Below are 20600 nucleotides of genomic sequence, written 5' to 3'. Positions count from 1 at the left end.
GCCACACCAAACTAGAAGAAGACCTCAAGCTTCTAGCTCAAACTTCTTCCAAAATCCAAGGAGCCACACCAAACTAGAAGAAGACCTCAAGCTTCTAGCTCAAAACTCTTCCGAAATTCAAGGAGCCACAGCAAACTAGAAGACCTCAATCTTCTAGCAGTAACTTTTTCCAAAATCCAAGGAGGTCTATCGTTGTAGGATGCTCACTGCTTAAGCCTGGAGCTAAGACTTTCCACAAACCTTAAGAATGCCAGTGTTATGTGTATTGAAATCATTAAAGTCTTTACTTAAGTTCCTTTTCAGTGTCTTTGCATTTCAAATACGGGCATCCTTCACCGCCATAGGACTCCCACCGGCACTGATAATGACCAATTTATTTCTCCTTTTTTTCCTGGTCGTCTCTCGCTTATGCCTTCTGGCATCGTTCCATTGTTTGACCTTCTCTTTTGTTATCTCTTTGTTCTGCAATACTCTTTTTACTTTTTGACCTACTGTAAGTTCCTGTTTGAATGCTTTTTTTTCCACGTGCACTACAGCTAACTCTTTCCTATCCCAACGTCAGTAACTTTCTGCAAATATAAAAAAAATCACTTACCGTGAGGGGTTTGACTTTTGTTTTTTTAGGGTTAATTAGGCCTCGGCAGTCATAGACAGGGGGTGTCTGACTCCCCTAAGATGCAGGAAAGTCCACTGCTCCATGTCTTTACTGAATGTAGATACACCTGGTGTAGTGGTAAGAGTGTCCTACAGTGGAAGCTGAACAGGTAGAAGCACAGGGCTAGCAAGCAGGAGAGGTGTGTCCTGAGAGCCCAGCTCCTGTCAGACAGGCTAGGGTAGAGGAGGAGGAGGAGGGAGTGATTCTCTCCCCAAGGTGAGGGATTGTGACAGAGCCAAATCCTAGATCTGTATGCAGATAGTTATATTCACTGCAGCAATTACAGTGGGGGAAGCGTGAGCCATTGTTACAAACCATGCAAAAAAATAAATACTTTTCTAATGAAAATCACATTAATCGATGTAATATACACCATGCACTGGAAGTATTGCAACCTGACGCAACTCACCTGCATAAAGCTGGTTGACATGCTGTATGACTGTGCAGATCTCAATTTGCAGCTCTAATGATTTCTGGTTATACTGCTGGTGGAGTCATTAGGGCCTTCTATTTCTTTGAAGCAGGCCATAGATACACATCATAAATGTCGCCTGATTTTGACCATTTTAGATTTTTGGAAGTTATACCTGAACAGTCGGTTGTGATGCCAAAGTTAGGAATTGTTTAGTCTGGAATAAGATGGTCAATTTGTACATAAAAACGACCTAAAGGATGATTATACCTCCCAACTTTGATAGTCAGGAACATACGGCGACATCCGTTTACTTTACGCTAAGCCGTTTCCAGAACTTCATCCAGTCCTATATATGCAACCACACAGAAATATTACTCCTAGTGAAACTCATTACAGATCCCACACAGTACGATACCCCTTTCATGACCTCCACATTGCCCACCACACACTGTACGATGCCCCTTGAGTCCTTAAGGGACCAACATACAGAATGAAGACTCTAAAGTAAAAGACACAGTATGGTGCTTCTACATTGCCCCCACGCACAGTATCATGTCCCCATAGTGCCCACCAAACATAGCATGATTCCCTCACAGTATGAGGCCCCTACATTGTCCCAACACACAGAATGATGACATCACATTGCCCCGCCACACAATATAATGCACCCCCACACAGTACGATACACCTTTCATGACCTCCACATTGCCCACCACACACTGTACGATGCCCCTTGAGTCCTTAAGGGACCAACATACAGAATGATGACTGAAAGACACACAGTATGGTGCTTCTACATTGCCCCCACGCACAGTATCATGTCCCCATAGTGCCCACCAAACATAGCATGATTCCCTCACAGTATGAGGCCCCTACATTGCTCCAACACACAGTATGATGACATCACATTGCCCCGCCACACAATATAATGCACCCCCACACAGTACGATACACCTTTCATGACCTCCACATTGCCCACCACACACTGTACGATGCCCCTTGAGTCCTTAAGGGACCAACATACAGAATGATGACTGAAAGACACACAGTATGGTGCTTCTACATTGCCCCCACGCACAGTATCATGTCCCCATAGTGCCCACCAAACATAGCATGATTCCCTCACAGTATGAGGCCCCTACATTGTCCCAACACACAGAATGATGACATCACATTGCCCCGCCACACAATATAATGCACCCCCACACAGTATGATGCCTCCACATTGACCCCACTCACAAGTATGATGTTTCCATAGTGCCCACCAAGTGTAGCATGATGCACTCACAGTATGATGCCCCTACATTGCTCCGAACACACAGTATGATGACACCACATTGCCCCGCCACACAATATGATGCCCTCACAGTCCTGCCACACAATATAACGCACCCCCACACAGTATGATGCCTCCACATTGCCCCCACGCACAGTATCATGTCCCCACAGTGCCCACCAAACATAGTATGATGCCCACAGTCGCCTCACATTATGATGCCCCTACATTACCCCAACACACGGTATAATGACACCACATTGCCTCACCACACAATATGGTGCCCCCACAGTTCTGCCACACAATATAATGCACCCCACACAGTATAATGTCCCCACAGTTTCCCCACACACACAGTATGATGCCTCCAGTTATCCCCACAAAGTAGAATGCTCTCACAGTATGAATTTCCCACAGTAGTCCCCACACAAGTGTCCCATTTGCCTGTGTGTCCTGATTTTCTGCTGAGCAGCACTCTGTCTGCCACTCACATGATCTGAAGGTCCTTTCAGGTTCTTCAGTCTCTACCGAGATGGAATGGTAGGGTGGTGATTTGATGGCTCCCTGATGTTTTTGAACTGTCTGTGCCATGCCACAGATACAGTATAGTTGAAGTCAGGACATACCGCCAACCTCCTGAGACAATGGGACAGATACTTAAATTAGGTATGATTGACTGACTATTTCCTAGAAGATCCAGGACTTAGGTGTTATTCAAACAGGGCAGTACCAACCCAAAATGGCCCTTAAGTTTTCAGGTATCTTGGAGCTCCTCTGGAATATCAATCAACATGCAATTAAATAAAGCCTGCTGTCCTCTCTCTATGCAGTCTTTCCTCCTTTTCTTTTGAAATCCTAACTTGTTCATGGGTGTAACGCTATTGCCTGTGCCCCTGCATGGTTCCGCTTCCCCCTCCTAGCAGGGACGCCCGCATACTCACCGCCATGGCCTCGCGGCGTGGTCCTAGGCATGCTCTCTGCTTCCTGGTTTTTGTGCGTGCTGCACCCTGCGCATGCTCCCCTGCTCTTAAAGAGGCAGTGCGCGCATATAGTAAAATGCCCTGAGCCTGTAGTTTGTTTGTGCACCTGCATTATGTCTCCCGGCCAATAGCTGAGAGGCATCTTGTATAAAAGACTCCTGCCTCTTTAAGGAATCAACACGTTTAGTCGTTAGGTCGTGTGGTGTTCTACCAGTGCAGTTATGAGGTGCCCTGTCCTGCTGTGGTCAGTGTCCTGAACCCGAATATCGGTGTTAGTGCGGCCGGTCCTGAACCTGAAGTCCCTGGTCCCAGTGTGGCCAAGGTCCTGAACCCGAATCCCTGGTCCTTGCTGGACAGCTAACATTGGAAAAAATTCAAAGATACACACATGAAAGGTAGACTCACCAAACCCTGACTAATGCACTAGCAGGATGCAACAGACCTCCATTGATAAAGGCTTAGGGCAGCACAGGTGCAACCCACTGATGAAGACAACCAGTAACCCAAGAGGGTCTGGCTGCCTAGTGGGAAAAATGCCCACAAATAGGGCTTGCATAGGACATCAGTCACACAGATCAGTGTGGTGCAAAGTGTCTGAACAGCCTATTGATCACCCCCATAGTATTAGCAGGCGGGCCATACAGCACTATATACATGTGTGGCGCCCCTGAGGATTCAGTCGTCACAGAGGTACTGCACCTCCTCCTGAGGTGTAGTATCCCACTCCTCAGGTAAGATGGGGACACCTGACCAGACTCCAGCACCTGCACCTAGCATGGAAACCTTAGAACAGCAGGGCACCCTCTATGACCCCTGCTTGGTTCATGAAGGGTGCTGGGAGATGGGTGGAGCTTCGTTTGCACTAGAGAGGGGGAAAGCTGACAGGAAGTTAGAGCAGATCCCCAGAGAGGGATGGAGAGAGAGGACGTTTATGCAGCAGCCTCCTATGAGCTGGAGCTGTTGGCAAGGCAAGCGAGAAAGAGAAAGATCAGTTCTTCAGAAGAAAGATAGAAAAGGATGCAATGTGAGGAGGAGAAAGCTGGGGACTAGGGCTAGAGCAGAGCCCTTCCCTAAGTTTAATGCGCCAAAGGCCGGGCGCCGGTATCCGAGGCTGTGTGTGATATTAATGATCCTACAGCAGAAGCCGGAGGAATAGAAGTTGAGACCGCTTTATTCCCACCTAAGACTCGACGACACTGCAGCAACGTGTGTGAGGCGGGACATGATTGTAAGGAGTCCCCAAAGCTGGCTACAGCTGCCTGCCCTGCAAGTGGAATTCTAGGTAACAGTAAGAAAAAGGAACTTGAGTGTAATTCATAACTACAAGTACAAAAGATTAGCGCTAGTAAGGAGACGTTCAGACAAGGCACACGAAAGGGAATGCTGGAAGGGTGTATTCCATCTGCCAGGGAGTTGACTGGGCCCCTCACCTGGAGGACACAGCACTGAAGCAGGCACCTGTGCATGCTAGAAACATGAGTAAAGCATTGGAATTGCATTCAGCTGTGTCATTGCCTTCTTCCTGCATCAACCTACTCAGCACTGCTACATCTCTGTGCCTAACACTACACCATCTACCTCAACATCTATTACCACTGCCCTGGGACTACAGCTCTGCTGCATCCCACCATCTGTCCCAGAGGATCTGAACTGCAGCGCTGGTCCCCTTCTGACCAGATACCACAGGTGGCATCACAAACTTATCCATACATAAACTTTATTCATTTCCACTTATTTTACATTGACACCCAGGGCCACGGACCAGATCACTGCCACCGCGACACATCCCCTTTAAGGCACCAGGCCCGGTACCGTGTAAATGAACCCCACCTGCCCTGGGGGTGCTCCACATGCATCACACAGAAAAAAACAAGCCAACATAAAGAGGCCTGGCTGCATCCTGCAAAAATGATAAAAAGTGCAGAAAGATAACAAGATATGGGGTATTAGTTACTATTTTGGCCAAAGCACATAAGCTCGCAACCCAAAAGTCAAGGGTCCCCAGATTTTGCAAGTCCCTAACACTAAATCTGAACAGCTAACATAGGAAAAATTTTTAAAAAAACACACATAAAAGGTAGACTCACCAAACCCTGACTAATGCACTAGCAGGATGCAGCAGACCTCCAATGATAAATGTTGGGGCAGCACAGGTGCAACCCACTGATGAAAACAGCCAGTAACCCAAGAGGGTCTGGCTGCCTAGTGGAAAAATGCCCACAAATAGGGCTTGCATAGGACATCAGTCACACAGATAAGTGTGGTGCAAAGTATCTGAACAGCCTATTAATGACACCCATAGTATTAGCAGGCGGGCGTTCAGCACTATATACATGCATCACACAGAAAAAAACAAGCCAACAGTATAGTTGTTGCATGAGCATTATCCCTGTACTGTGACATCACTGTGTTTATTATCTCTGTACTGTGACATCACTGTTTTTAACCCTCTACCATGACTACAAAGTGTTTGGAATCCTTGTACAGTAAGTTCACATTTTGATATAATCCCTGTATTGTGACATTGCTATATTTATTATCCCTGTACTGGGACATCACTGTATTTTTAATCCTTGTATTGTGTCTGTATTGTGACATCACTGTGTTGATAATCTCTGTGCTGTGACTTCACTTTATGTATTATACCAGGACTGTCACATCACTGTGCTTATTATCCCTATGCTGTGATATGTTTATTTCCCCTGTAATTTGTGCACATTGAATCTTTTCACTTTAGGTCCCCTCACACATTAGAGAAAAATTGTCCAAGGCTGATGTTTCCAGCAGGTCTAGAGCAGTGTTCCCGAACTCCAGTCCTCCAGGCCCCTCAACAGATCATGTTTTCAGGATTTCCTTAGTGTTGCTCAGGTGATAATTCCATCATCTGTGCAATACAAAGGAAATCCTGAAAACATGATCTGCTGGTGGGCCTTGAGGACTGGAGTTGGGGAACCCTGATCTAGATGATCATCTAATGCAATCTTTCCCAAACTCCAGTCCTCATGGTCCCCAACAGATCGTGTTTTCAGGATTTCCCTTAGTACAGGTGAGAGAACCTGGGGCAATTCCTAATGTCTTGGTAATATTTCCAACACCTGTGCAATCCTAAAGAAATCTTGAAAACGTGATCTGTTGGGGGCCCTGAGGACTGGAGTTTGCGAAACACTAGTCTAGCGTACATGAGGTCCTCTAGACTCTTGAGCAACCTACTTTCCTCCCCCATCAAAAACATGCACATTCAGTCGACATGAGCATGCATCTATACGGAGGTCCTTTAGCTGGGGACCAAATGAGCATTCAGCATCTCCATTCATATGTTGCCTTTGGTCAGGTTCAAACCAAGGACCCGAATGCTTCAGTTAAACAGTACGCCTTCCGAAACCTTGAGGGATTCCAAGGGTTCTCCCATATTAAGGGTGTTTTTAATCTCGACACAAGCGCAAAGGTCATCCTCTTCCTCCCAAAACCTCCTTTTAGTAACTTTATTTCCTATCCATTATCTGCCTACACAAATGACCAACTCAAGTTGTCTGCAAACATGTTTGTGTGCAAAACATCACACACCATGGTATTATTATCATGGAGGTTTAAGGTACCACACCTAACTTCTTAATTTTATGCCAGTGGCAAATAAAACCAAGTAGACAGCAGATGGATGGAAAACTCAAGATTCCTTAATGCCACCAATTGTTTGGCAGCTTCAGATATTAGTGTCCAATTATGGCACCAGGGTTATCATACCATAAGTGAAACGTGGCTCCAGGTTGAGGCCCATATCACTGCCACCAGTGGTGTACTAGAGTCCTATGGGTCCCAAGACAAAGTCTGGGACTTGGCCCCCTGTGTCCCCCACCTGAATGTTGCTTATACTGTATGCATGGGCCCCAGTAGCGTGGATAGAGTCTGTGTTAGATGCCTATTAGTGATGAGTGAACGTGCTTGAATAATGTTATCCGAGCATGCTCTTATATTATGTTCGAGTCCCTGCTGCTGCATGATTTGCGGCTTGTCTCCTCCACAGGCCCGGTCATGGTTGCACCCCCTTTAACTGCGATTATTATGACCCTGACTGCCACTCTGTCCTTGCCTTAGGTTCAGTGATCTGACCAAGCTTCGGAGCACTGCTTGAAATCTCCATAGCAAAGAGTTTGTAAGTGCTGTGCTCCTTGTCAGGGAGACTGGTCTCTTATAACAGATAGGAAATGGTGGCCGGTAACCTTGGCAATGAGGAGTGCACTAGAAAATTAGTAGTAAATTCCTTCTTTGACCGTCTAACAAACACGAGGACTGAATGTTAGTGGAAAAATGTAATGTGATGTATGACGACCTAATAACGAGTGCCTCAAAAATGATGCAGAGCAGATGACAAACTGAAGCACGGTAGATTAAAAATGGAAACTAAGGAAGAAAAATAAACGAAACGGATGTGTGAATGTGCCCTAGGTGTCAATTTGTCTCCATGTTGAGCGTTTGGTGAGTTTTGTACCTCAGTATTTGTAAGCCAAAATCAGGAGTGGTGACGTGTTTCTATGATACTTTTCCTCTGTTTGTTCCACTCCTCGTTTTCGCTAGCAAACACTGATGTGAAATACTGGCCAAATACTGAACGTGTGAACGTGGCCTAAGACTTCTGGAATCAGCTCGCCGTCTCCAACAACGAGGACACTACCCAACTAGACCGACACCAGGTCACTCATCAAACCAACCAGCACACCAGCCATACCGCTTACTGCCAATCTCTTTTTTTGTCATATCCTTGGTCAGGGAATCTGTAACCAGGTCTTTTCTACTGCATCTAAGAGCCCCATGATGTCAGGACAGAGACACTGATTTCAATGATGTGTCACTTATTGGGTTGCTTGCTGCAATTTTCAAAAAAGCACTCTTCTCTGCTGCAAATCTAGCAGTTCTTTGAATGCTGAGCACAGTATAATCCCGCCCACATGACTGATCGACTGCTTTCTGTGTACACTGCACATAGGCAGAAATTAGTGGTTCATATAGTGCTCTTGAGCAGGTACGGACTGTGGCTGAAATTCAGCGCTGGCATTTGGAATCACACAGGCCCATGTTGTCCCCATCCCCAAGCACCGGATGGGATATATTACTAATATTACCCTGGATGGAGGAAAGGAAGATTTACTACAAGACCCATATTTCTCATGATACCTGTGACCTGCTGTGGTAAGTGATGGAGTCAGTAACTTTGTGCTCTGTCACAACTCTTAACAGAACACCAATTCTGTTAACAACGTAGCAGAGAAGGCAGTCCATGACCAGACAGGCCCTTCTGACATTTGCCAGAATTGCCAGATGGCCAGTCCGGCCCTGCTCTTGAGTATGGCGTACCACATAGCAACATGTATACTAGTCCTGTAGTGGTAATGTCCTGCTGATGGAACAGTGATTTTATCAAAACTACAGCAAGCAGCTCAGTAAGTGATACATCGCTGGAATCAGGTTCTGAATCTCTAAATTATCCTGATCTCATATTATGTGGTAGTTCCCTTTAAAGGGCCAGACAATGACTTATAGAGTGGTTATACCAATATATGACTCTAAACAGACCCATTTCTTTCACCTAGTGGGGAGCTAATTAGCATACCCTTTCCCCAGAAACCTTTGCCTGGCCTATAAGACTTCACCAGCTAGTGGTCTCCACAAGTTAAAGCTGTCTTCCACCTCCTAGATCAATTTGCATCTCGACGATTCCCCAACAGGACACGATTTGAGGCTATCCCACTGAAAGAACATCTGCGGCAATTTCTATAGACCATAGCTTTACAAAGCTAAGGCAATTCTTAAAATATAACCTGTTAGACAGGTTTCACATGTGCGACACTCAACGTCCGAGTATGGACCGCGAAGCACGGACTGGCCGCAGGTCTCCTGACCTGAACTCAGCAGTTTCATATATGCCTCTGAGGCTGCTGAGTTCAGATCAGGAGAACCAAAGTCGGTCAGGATGAGAACTTGGATTGTGAATGTTGGATGTGTGAAATCAACAATTAGGAGGATTTAGGGCGGATGCAGATGGCCGTATATTCTCTCATCCGAGCGAATCGGACTGATTATGCTAATCACACTCTGATCAGACTATGATCAGAGTGTGACCCAATTCTCCATCTTATCCATTGTGTCAGTGCGCGGAAATTAGACGGCACTCAGATGTCATCCGAGCACAGTCCAATGTTTTCCACGGATTCATTGACTTTCACTTCCAAGTGCAATCTGAATAATCGAATTAAGCTTGGGCATGCAGCGTTTTTTTCCTCGAAAAAATGGAACGTGTGCACGGCACCATAGACTAACATTGGTCTGAGAGTGATCCACTGTTTTGTCGGATCGCACACGGACAGCAAATACGCTCATCTACACCTGTCCTTAACAACTGGAATCATGGGAATGAATGATCTACATACAATCAATCCTAATCCAAGCAGTCACACCTATTGACCTGCCGTGATCCATTGTAACAAACTATCAAGCCTCGAGAAGTGTTTCTCCATCTCTTGCACGATACAATTCTGGAAAACTCTCAGCTGGGAAAATATTATGCCTGTATAACTTTTTTTTTCATCCACAATATGTTCCCATTTCAGTCAAGCTTTTTCAAGGTAAAGGACTGAAATAGAAAATATTACACAGCTACAGAACTTTTCACTATACTGTATCACTGTCCCTATTTCCCATTGGTTAATCATTATTGACCGCCTTACAAGAAGAACCCGATAAAGGACTGAAATCGAAAATATTACACAGCTACAGAACTTTTCACTATACTGTATCACTGTCCCTATTTCCCATTGGTTAATCATTATTGACCGCCTTACTAGAAGAACCTGATAAAGGACTGAAATCGAAAATATTACACAGCTACAGAACTTTTCACTATACTGTATCACTGTCCCTATTTCCCATTGGTCAATCATTATTGACCGCCTTACTAAAAGAACCCGATAAAGGACTGAAATTGAAAATATTACACAGCTACAGAACTTTTCACTATACTGTATCACTGTCCCTATTTCCCATTGGTTAATCATTATTGACCGCCTTACTAGAAGAACCCAGTAAAGGATTGAAATCGAACATATTACACAGCTACAGAACTTTTCACTATACTGTATCACTGTCCCTATTTCCCATTGGTTAATCATTATTGACCGCCTTACAAGAAGAACCCGATAAAGGACTGAAATCGAAAATATTACACAGCTACAGAACTTTTCACTATACTGTATCACTGTCCCTATTTCCCATTGGTTAATCATTATTGACCGCCTTACTAGAAGAACCTGATAAAGGACTGAAATCGAAAATATTACACAGCTACAGAACTTTTCACTATACTGTATCACTGTCCCTATTTCCCATTGGTCAATCATTATTGACCGCCTTACTAAAAGAACCTGATAAAGGACTGAAATTGAAAATATTACACAGCTACAGAACTTTTCACTATACTGTATCACTGTCCCTATTTCCCATTGGTTAATCATTATTGACCGCCTTACTAGAAGAACCCAGTAAAGGATTGAAATCGAATATATTACACAGCTACAGAACTTTTCACTATACTGTATCACTGTCCCTATTTCCCATTGGTTAATCATTATTGACCGCCTTACTAGAAGAACCCGGTAAAGGATTGAAATCGAAAATATTACACAGCTACAGAACTTTTCACTATACTGTATCACTGTCTTTATTTCCCATTGGTTAATCACTATTGACCGCCTTACTAGAAGAACCCAGTAAAGGATTGAAATCGAAAATATTACACAGCTACAGAACTTTTCACTATACTGTATCACTGTCCCTATTTCCCATTGGTCAATCATTATTGACTGCCTTACTAGAAGAACCCGGTAAAGGATTGAAATCGAAAATATTACACAGTTACAGAACTTTTCACTATACTGTATCACTGTCCCTATTTTCCATTGGTCAATCATTATTGACCGCCTTACTAGAAGAACCCAGTAAAGGATTGAAATCAAACATATAACACAGCTACAGAACTTTTCACTATACTGTATCACTGTTCCTATTTCCCATTGGTCAGTCATTATTGACTGCCTTACTAGAAGAACCCGGTAAAAGATTCAAATCGAAAATATTACACTGCTACAGAACTTTTCACTATACTGTATCACTATCCCTAATTTCCATTGGTCAATCATTATTGACCGCCTTACTATAAGAACCCGGTAAAAGATTCAAATCGAAAATATTACACTGCTACAGAACTTTTCACTATACTGTATCACTATCCCTAATTTCCATTGGTCAATCATTATTGACCGCCTTACTATAAGAACCCGGTATCTCCTCTTCAGACCTGGCGCTGCAGAACACTTTGGCGCTGCAAAGACTTTGTTGGGTGATATCGCCAGCCTTTGTCCTCCTGACTGACTGATGTAAAGTTTAAAGCTATAAAAATTTGAGATAGTAGATTGGCCACAAGATACCAGTGACTGGTGTCTGGATGTCTGTGTTTGTGAATGCGAGCTCCGGGGCTTGGGAAATGAGGAAGCGATATACAGCGCTCAGGGAGCTGGTGGCATGCAGCTTTTCTAAGCCTGGAGGCTAATGTACGTGTCCAGGCACGATTTCCCAGGGTCTACCAGGGACGATAAACACCTTTACCCAAAGGTGTCCGCAAGTCTAGTAATGGTATGTGACATAAAATCTACCCCTTACTAGCCCACATGGAACAGTATCTCTACCCACACTAAAAACCATCTTTGAAGTTGATACACAAAAATGCCGGAAATATGGAATACCTATAGATTAGATATACTTGACTCCCAACCCTGTAGGGATGCTGCTATTGGTCTAAGAACTAGCACCTAAAGCTTTTGGTTAATACAGTGAATAAAAAAAATATATACACATTTTTTGTATTTGTACTATATATCAGTATTTCTCACTGCATGAGATAATTTTTGGACACTGTATGAGGATAATTTTTGGGCACTTTACCGCATTGCTATTTCACCTCTATGGGGCACTTCAACTTGGGCACTGTATAAGGCTAATTTCACACTTGCTTTTTTTTGCAGCGCGTTTTTCCCGCAAAAAAACGCATTGAAAAAACGCATACAACTGCTGCGTTTTTTTCAAGCATTTTTATGAGCATGCATGAAAAAAACGCAGCGTTTTTATGCGTTTGTATGCGTTTTTAGTGCGTTTTTACTGCGTTTGCGTTTTTTCCAAACATTAGGTGGCCCCTCACACTAACCCAAACCATGACTTTACTAACCCTGACCCTGATCCTAACCCTAACCCTGACTCTAACCCTTAACCAAACCATACTTAACCCTAACCCAAACCCTAAACCCTAACTAACCCTAATCCTGACCCTAACCCTAACCCTGACCCTAACCCTTAACCAAACCATACTTAACCCTAACCCAAACCCTAACTAACCCTAACCCTGACCCTAACCCTGACCTTAACCCTTAACCAAACCATACTTAACCCTAACCCAAACCCTAAACCCTAACTAACCCTGACCCTAACCCTATCCCTAACCCTGACCCTAACCCTTAACCAAACCATACTTAACCCTAACCCAAACCCTAACTAACCCTAACCCTGACCCTGACCCTAACCCTAACCCTGACCCTAACCCTGACCCTAACCCTAACCCTAAACCCCCTTAACTAACCCTAACTCTAACCCAAACCCCTAAATTCCATGGTTAACAAAAAAAAACGCATGTGCAAAAAAACGCATACATAAGCATGCCAATGCGCACATATGCGCACCCATAGACTTATAATGGGTGTCTTGCTGTAAAAAAACGCATTGCGCGCGCATGCGTTTTTTTGAGGCAAGTCGGACGCCCAAAAAATGCAACAGGATGCATTTTGTGCGCCCGAGCGCATACCGCAAAAAACTGCATGCGCGGAAAAACGCGTACAAACGCATGTGTATGCGCACATAAGCGCATCCCATGCAAAGTATAGGAAAAAAAAACGCATGCGCTATTTAGCGCTAAAATACCGCGAAAAAAACCGCAAGTGTGAAACCAGCCTGAGACTGTTACATTGTCCCCGCATTGAGCCCTAATCAATGTTTTTTCTATGGGCCCGCAGAGGTTCAAGCAGGCCCAGCAGTCTTGCCATCAGCTCAGGTAATGTAAATAGGATTTGTCATCAGCAAACAATCTATTGTTTTCATCAGGTTTTCATGTTAAATGTATTATTCTTAAATAATACATACATATAATTTTCCATATTACTGTCTATATAAACACGCTGGCCACTAGACGCTCTACTAGACTCACACTTTTTGTTCTGTGCAAAAGACTTTTCAGCAGTCTCATTATCATCACAGACATGATTACAATGACAGATAAAGTCTCTATGTACAGTAGATGACAGTTTATTGCTGCTAATGTTCATGTAGTCAAGGGAGTAGGAGTCTAATGTGAGAAAAAAATAAAAATTGTATGTTTTTTTATTTAGACCATAATCAATTTGAAAAAAATTCTTTCAAATCGAACCAATTTTTTTTAAAAAAATGCGTCTCTCATAAGAATCTGTTTTAAACAATAGATAATTTGAGGATACATATACTTATAAGGTTACAGTCAATATAAAATATGTATATAACATGTATGTAACAGAAAATGCAATGTATGTATTAAAATGCAGCACATTTCTACAAGGGTCTCTAATCTCCTGTTTTGAGGCATTAAAGAAGTCTGTTACTTGGACAACTTCTCATACCCCACACTGGCCCCCAAAAAATAATAAAGCTTATACTCACCTCCAGTGCTGGCGCCGTTCCCGCGCTGTCGGCACTCCATCTCCCAGGGCTCCCGTGCTGTTGTTGTGACATGTGACGCCGGCGTCCAATCAGTGCTGTTGTCACTGTCCCCACTTCCTGTTGAATTGAGCAGTCATTATTTCCCTCTACTCCTCTTTGGTCAGACCTCATCTGGAATATTGTGTCCAGTTTTGGGCACCACATTTTAAAAAAGACATTAACAAACTGGAGCAAGTTCAGAAAAGAGCGACCAGAATGGTGACCGGTCTGCAAACCCTGTCTTATGAGGAAAGGTTGCAGGATTTGGGAATGTTTAGTTTGCAAAAGAGAAGACTGAGAGGAGACTTAATAGCTGTCTACAAATATCTAAAGGGATGTCACATTGTAGAAGGATCAACTTTATTCTCATTTGCACAAGGAAAGACTAGAAGCAATGGGATGAAACTGAATGGGAAGAGACACAGATTAGATATTAGAAAAAACTTTTTGACAGTTAGAGTGATCAATGAATGGAACAAGCTGCCACGAGAAGTGGTGAGTTCTCCTTCAATGGAAGTCTTCAAACAGAGGCTGGACAGACATCTGACTGGGATGATTTAGCGAATCCTGCTTTGAGCAGGGGGTTGGACCAGATGGCCCAGGAGGTCCCTTCCAACTCTGCGATTCTATGATTCTATGAGGAAGAGGAATGTCACATTTATAAAGTGCACAAAATGCACATTGTAAGTGTATATAGTTCATATTCAACTTTATTGGTCCATTGATAGCAAGATAAAAGATTATGCATGGGTCATCATTAGAACTACAATTTTACATCCCTGAAAAGTCTCTGGCAGCCCATTTCCACTCCCTCTTCAACTGCTGACCAAGCTGCTCCACTCCTTCCACCTTGGTTTTATCTCTCATCCTTTGCTTCCTTGTGTCAGTCACATAGAATTGTAGTTCTAAAGATGACTCATGCGGGGAAATTCACCTCCTGTTTTTACATAGCGCGTAGAAGGATTCAGCTCCTCAGTTTTTAACCATGTGATGTCGTAGCCCTAATGAAAAAGAGAAGAATTATCTGGGTAGAATGGCAAAATGAGCAATTGTAAGTACACAGTGCTGTATAATATGATGACTGCAATATATTAAATAAATATTTTGATGGGAGGAGATCTTCTGTTAGATATTTAATTAAAATCTGCAGCATATCCTGTGGATTCGCCATAAATGTCTAATAGATGTGAGCGGAACCAACACATTTCTCCATAACACTCATGGAGAGGCGACATAAGCATGTCATCGGAGAGAACCACACATTGCTGGCCACATCTCCATGCTGCCACCAGGCAGGACAGTAATGAAGCGGGGATGCCAGCTTCAATTTTGAGATCAGTGACAGTCCCAACAGTGAGATCCCCACATTTATCTGACATTGATGGCATATCCACAGCAGTGGCGTCGCAGGGGTTTCCAAGTGTTGGGCCCGCCCGCTAACCCAATAATGAAATCTCCTGAGTGCCCCCTTAAAACAAATAATGCAGCTTTCTAGGGTTCCCTTTAGAAAGTTTCAATACCCAATATCAACTGATGCCCTTTCACTGTCCCCCCGGGTCTACAGACAGGCAGGGAGGTAGGTACCCACCTAGGGCGCTATCACTTGCCTCTCCAAGAGTCATATGGGTGTCAAAACACTATTAACCTCCAGAATAACCCCATATATGTAGGTTAATAGTGCTATTTTACATGACGGGTTCCCTTTAAGGACACACTGGGCATTGTAGGTTCATGAAATACAAATGTATGTGGGCCTGACTTGACATTCTAATTGATAGCTGCACTGAGCTTGGTTATGTAGTCCTGTACTGATGGTGGTTCTGGTGGTGTAGTCATGTACTGATGGTGGTTCTGGTGACATAGTCATGTAGTGCTGATAGTGGTTCTGGTGACGTATACATTTACCAATGATAGTACTGGTATTGTATTTATGACGGTGGTTCTTGTGATGTATTCATGTACTTATTATGGTTCTGGTTATGTATTCATGTACTGATGGAGGCTCTGGTGACACAATAATGTACTAATAGTGGTTCTAAAGATGTATTCATGTACTGAAGGTGGTTCTGGTAATGCATTTTTGTACTGATAGTGGTTCTGGTGCCATATTCATGTACTGATGCTGGTTATGGTAACATATTTACTGTATTACTGATGACGGTTCTGGTGCTGTATTTATGTACTATTGATGGCTCTGGAGTTCTATTTATGTACTTATGATGATTTTGACTTTATATTCATCTATAATAATAAATGCCCTAAGCAGCTTCCGGTTGTAACAACTTCCGTCCAGTTGTAACCGGTGACGTCACCGCACACCTCTTTCCATGTTAACCCTCAACACACCATTCCTCCTCAACACACACACTCCTCTCACCTTTCACCATCTCCACTCACTCTTTCACTCCACATACGACCCTTTCTCTCACTCCGTCTCTCATACTCACGCCGTCATCGCCGCTGATCCACGATCCCCGACATCTTCTTCCGCCGGCGCCATCCTGGATCCAGACGTCCTCCACGCCGGCGACATGTTCTTGCGGCGACGCCATTTTGGATCGGCGAAATCCCGCGATAGTCAAGATGGCGTCGCCGCAAGAACATGTCGCCGGCATGGAGGACGTCGGGATCCAGGATGGCGCCGGCGGAAGAAGATGTCGGGGATCGTGGAGCAGTGGCGATGACGGCGTGAGTATGAGAGACGGAGTGAGAGAAGGGGTCGTATGTGGAGTGAAAGAGTGAGTGGAGATGGTGAAAGGTGAGAGGAGTGTGTGTGTTGAGGGTTAACATGGCAAGAAGTGTGATGCTATCGCATCCTCCCGATGCGATAGCATCGGGCCATAATCTAGTGTCTTTATAATGGTTATGGTGATGAATACAGCACCAGCACCATCATCACTACAGGAATACATCACCAAAACTATCAGTGGTCCATGAATACAGCGCAAGAACAATCATCACTACATAAATACATCACCACAACCACCATCAGTACAGGTAGACTACACAAGAACCACCATCAGTACATGAATACGTCACCAGATCCACTATCCATAAAGGAATATGGCACCAGAACCATCTTCAGTTTTGTGGAAAACTGTTGCTTGACAGACATAAAAACCATCATATGTATCTCTTTATCTATAATAAGGATCCTGTTTACTTTCCATTAGGATATACACCAAATGCTGGACACCTTAATTGAAACCAAGCGGCCCCCATTATCGTTAAGCTATATTAGTAGGTCGCCCTCCCAGGGCTGTGGGGTACTCGGTACCGGGCCGGTGTCAGGGGAATGTGTCACAGCAGCGGTGACCCGGTCCATGGCCCTGGGCGCCCAAGTAATGGGGGAATGTAGTTAATGGAATGGAATAGTTTGTGACGTCACCTGTGGTGCTCGGCAAGGGAGATGTTAAGCCGACGCTGCAGACAGATCCGCTGGGACTGATGGTATGGTGCAGCCAAAATGTAATAGCTCCCCACAGGTGAATCTATAGTCCCAGGGCAGTGTAGATGTGGTTGGCACGGGGATGTAGCAGTGCCAGAAAGGTATGAAACAGACAAGACACAGCGGGATGCAATTTCTGTACCTTTACTTGATAACTGCAGTCCAGGGTCCTGATTACAGATGATAACAGAGCAGGCTAGCCTGGAAGCAATTCAGGGATTCTCTCTCAGCAGACGGGCTGTGCAGTCTCCTTCCCTAGCGCTTATTTGAATGAAGTACTCCAAGTACAGAGTTACACTAAAGTTCCTCCTGTCAGATGTTCCCAAGAACCTTACTTGCACGGCAGACAGCTGTAGCCTCTCTCAGAGACTCCTCTCTCTCTGAGTCCTGGCTGTCTATCCAAGCTGCTGTTGTGCCTCAAGTCTTAGATGGGAGTAGGGCATTTACAGCCTCCTACTCCTCTGGTATCTGTTGTAGGACCGTTAGTATCCGTACAACCGTGGAGACCAGGCTCCAGTTCATGCGCTCACTGTAAGGGAGCTCTCCTTTCCTAGCTCAACCTCCAGCTTTCTCTCTCCACATCTGCACACTTCACTCTCCGCAGACTAACTGACCACTCCTTCCTCTTGGCCCTCAGAGAGCACTCCTCCCCTTAATTCCGGTTCAGAGCTCCCCTGCTGGCCTGAAGTGGAACTGTGTTGCATGTATGGATTGACTGCGAGAGAGACCCATCATTGCCTCCAAGCCTGGCATTACCCTCCCCTGGAGGAAGGCAAAGCCACTGTGGCGACCATACTCCTGGGGACGCCACATTCTCCCCTAGTGAAAACATGAATAACATATAAACAGTTACAATAATAACAATTGTACAAGATTTAAAAATGAAAAAGTTACAAAAACCAAGTGCTTCAAAAATGGTCCTATGATGGCAAGTCCAAGCATCAGTGTGCATGGTCCATTCCTGGGCAAATGGTGGAATATTTACAAGAAAAGTTTTTGACCACACACAAGTCCTGTGGTTCAGTGTCCATAAAACAAATTCCAAAGGAAACTCTTACAGGTTACCTGTAGACACAAAGCTTAAGAACAGTTACATATATACATTCACAATTTCAACATTTACATTTATTTTGCTATATGCGATAAGGGGTGGTATACCTTGTGTGGTGCGGGTAGACCTGCGTAAGACTGGTGTAGTTGGTAATGTACTGGATACACTACTGGGGGTTCTAGGTAACACAGGGATACTAGATTGTCTGTGAACTCTTAGACTCACCAGGGGCACAACAGGTTCACCACTGGCAGGGCGAGGGTTCTCTGGCTCCACTGCTGGTGTGGCATCTGCTACCCGATTTTCCTGAATCTCTTGAGTCACATCTTCCTGTGCTGCCAATTGGGGAAACAGCAACACTGGCACCACTATAGCATCGTTCACTTTAGTCCAATTCGCAGGGAATTCCCCATGCACTGTGCTGACCTTCTCTTCTTCCACTATGGGCTGGATGTTATCTGGTTCTTCTCTTCTTTCTTTTAACTGGTCAGGGTATAACTTCAAATAATCTCTCGATACCGCTGCTGAGGTCTCTCCTCCATCTTTACTAACAAGGCATACCTTAGTATTATCAAAGTTCGAGGGCAGAATGGTATAAGGTTCAGCCTCCCACTGATCATCCAATTTGTGTAATCTTCTCTTTCTTTTCAAGACTTGCTCTCCCGGTGACAAAGGAACAGCAGGTGCATTTTGATTGTAAAGCTTCTCCTGCTTTTGTCTTGCCTGGGCCAAACTCTTCTTCACACATTCTTGAACTCTTCTGTACTGTTGCTGCCTCTCCGTGTCCCAATCAGCATCTGGTGACGCTACTTCAGGTGTCAGGACTCCCATGTCTAAGTCAATAGGCAGCTTACCAGGTCTTGCTCTCATTAAATAGGCCGGGGTGCAGTTGGTAGAGTTCACTGGAATATGGTTGTAGAGGTCTGCCAGATCGGGCAACTTCTCTGGCCACAGATTCCTCTCCTCCAAGGGCAAAGTCTTCAGGAGGTCCATTACTACCTGGTTCATCTTCTCGCACATGCCATTGGTCTGTGGGTGATACGGCGTTGTCCGGATCTTCTTACAACTATACAGGTTACAGAATTCGTGGAACACTTCTGCCTCGAAAGCTGGACCTTGATCCGTAAGCACTCTTTCAGGATACCCATGTGGTCTACAGAAGTGCTGTTGGAATGCTCTGGCTTCTGTCCTGGGTGTCTGATCTTTGACAGGCACAACTACCAGGAATCTTGAGTAGTGGTCCACAATGGTAAGAGCATAGATGTAGCCTGACATGTAGCCAGCTTCACATGGTCCAGGGCTACCAACTCAAGGGGCTGTCTGGTGATGATTGGCTGTAGAGGAGCTCTCTGGCTGTCCTGATCCTTTCTGTGCATGTTACATTGTCCACACTCCCGGCACCACCTCTCAATGGCTTTCCTCATACCAGCCCAGTAAAACCACTCTCGGAGCAATACTTCCAACTTCTTCAATCCGAAGTGTCCGGTTCCATTGTGGTATGCTTCCAGGACCATTGATGCCTATCTCTTTGGGACTATCACCTGCCAGACCAGCTCATGAGTGTGGGTGTTGATACTCCTCCGACACAACTTCCCTTCATAAATGAACAGCCGGCCTCTCTCCTTCCACAACTGCTGAGTTTCTTCAGGAGCATCCAACTCTAGACGTGAGTCAGCTCAGGTCAGCAGCCCCTTCACCAGACGGACTGCAGGGTCACTAGCCTGCGTTTCTGCCCAATCATGATGGGGCAATGGGTTCAGGGTGACCTCCTTCAAGCCAGACCGTCTGTTTCTCACTCCTTGAGCACGCTGGGCCGCAAGTGGCCGGTGGAAGGGAGGTAGCTCTATCTCTTCAAGAGCCTCAGGGTCTTCTCCTGCATCTGGTAGGTTAGGCATTCTGGACAGCGGATCAGCATTGGCATTCTTGTGCCCTGCCCGGTACTTGATGGTAAACT

General features: G+C 44.7%; 1 protein-coding gene across 1 annotated transcript in view; it reads right to left on the bottom strand.

Moving 5' to 3' along the window:
* FAT2 (FAT atypical cadherin 2) overlaps nucleotides 1-737 on the bottom strand; it is a 94775-nt gene extending 94038 nt beyond the window's left edge. The window contains exon 1 of the mRNA XM_073567931.1: nucleotides 596-737. The gene's annotated coding sequence lies outside the window, so the exon portion shown is untranslated. The remainder of the gene's footprint in view (nucleotides 1-595) is intronic.
* Nucleotides 738-20600: the final 19863 nt, after the last annotated feature.

This window comes from Dendrobates tinctorius, unplaced genomic scaffold (assembly GCF_039654945.1).
Source record: "Dendrobates tinctorius isolate UK_male_01 unplaced genomic scaffold, ASM3965494v1 ptg000020l, whole genome shotgun sequence".
NCBI lineage: Eukaryota > Metazoa > Chordata > Amphibia > Anura > Dendrobatidae > Dendrobates > Dendrobates tinctorius.
This window is presented reverse-complemented; position numbering and strand designations above follow the sequence as displayed.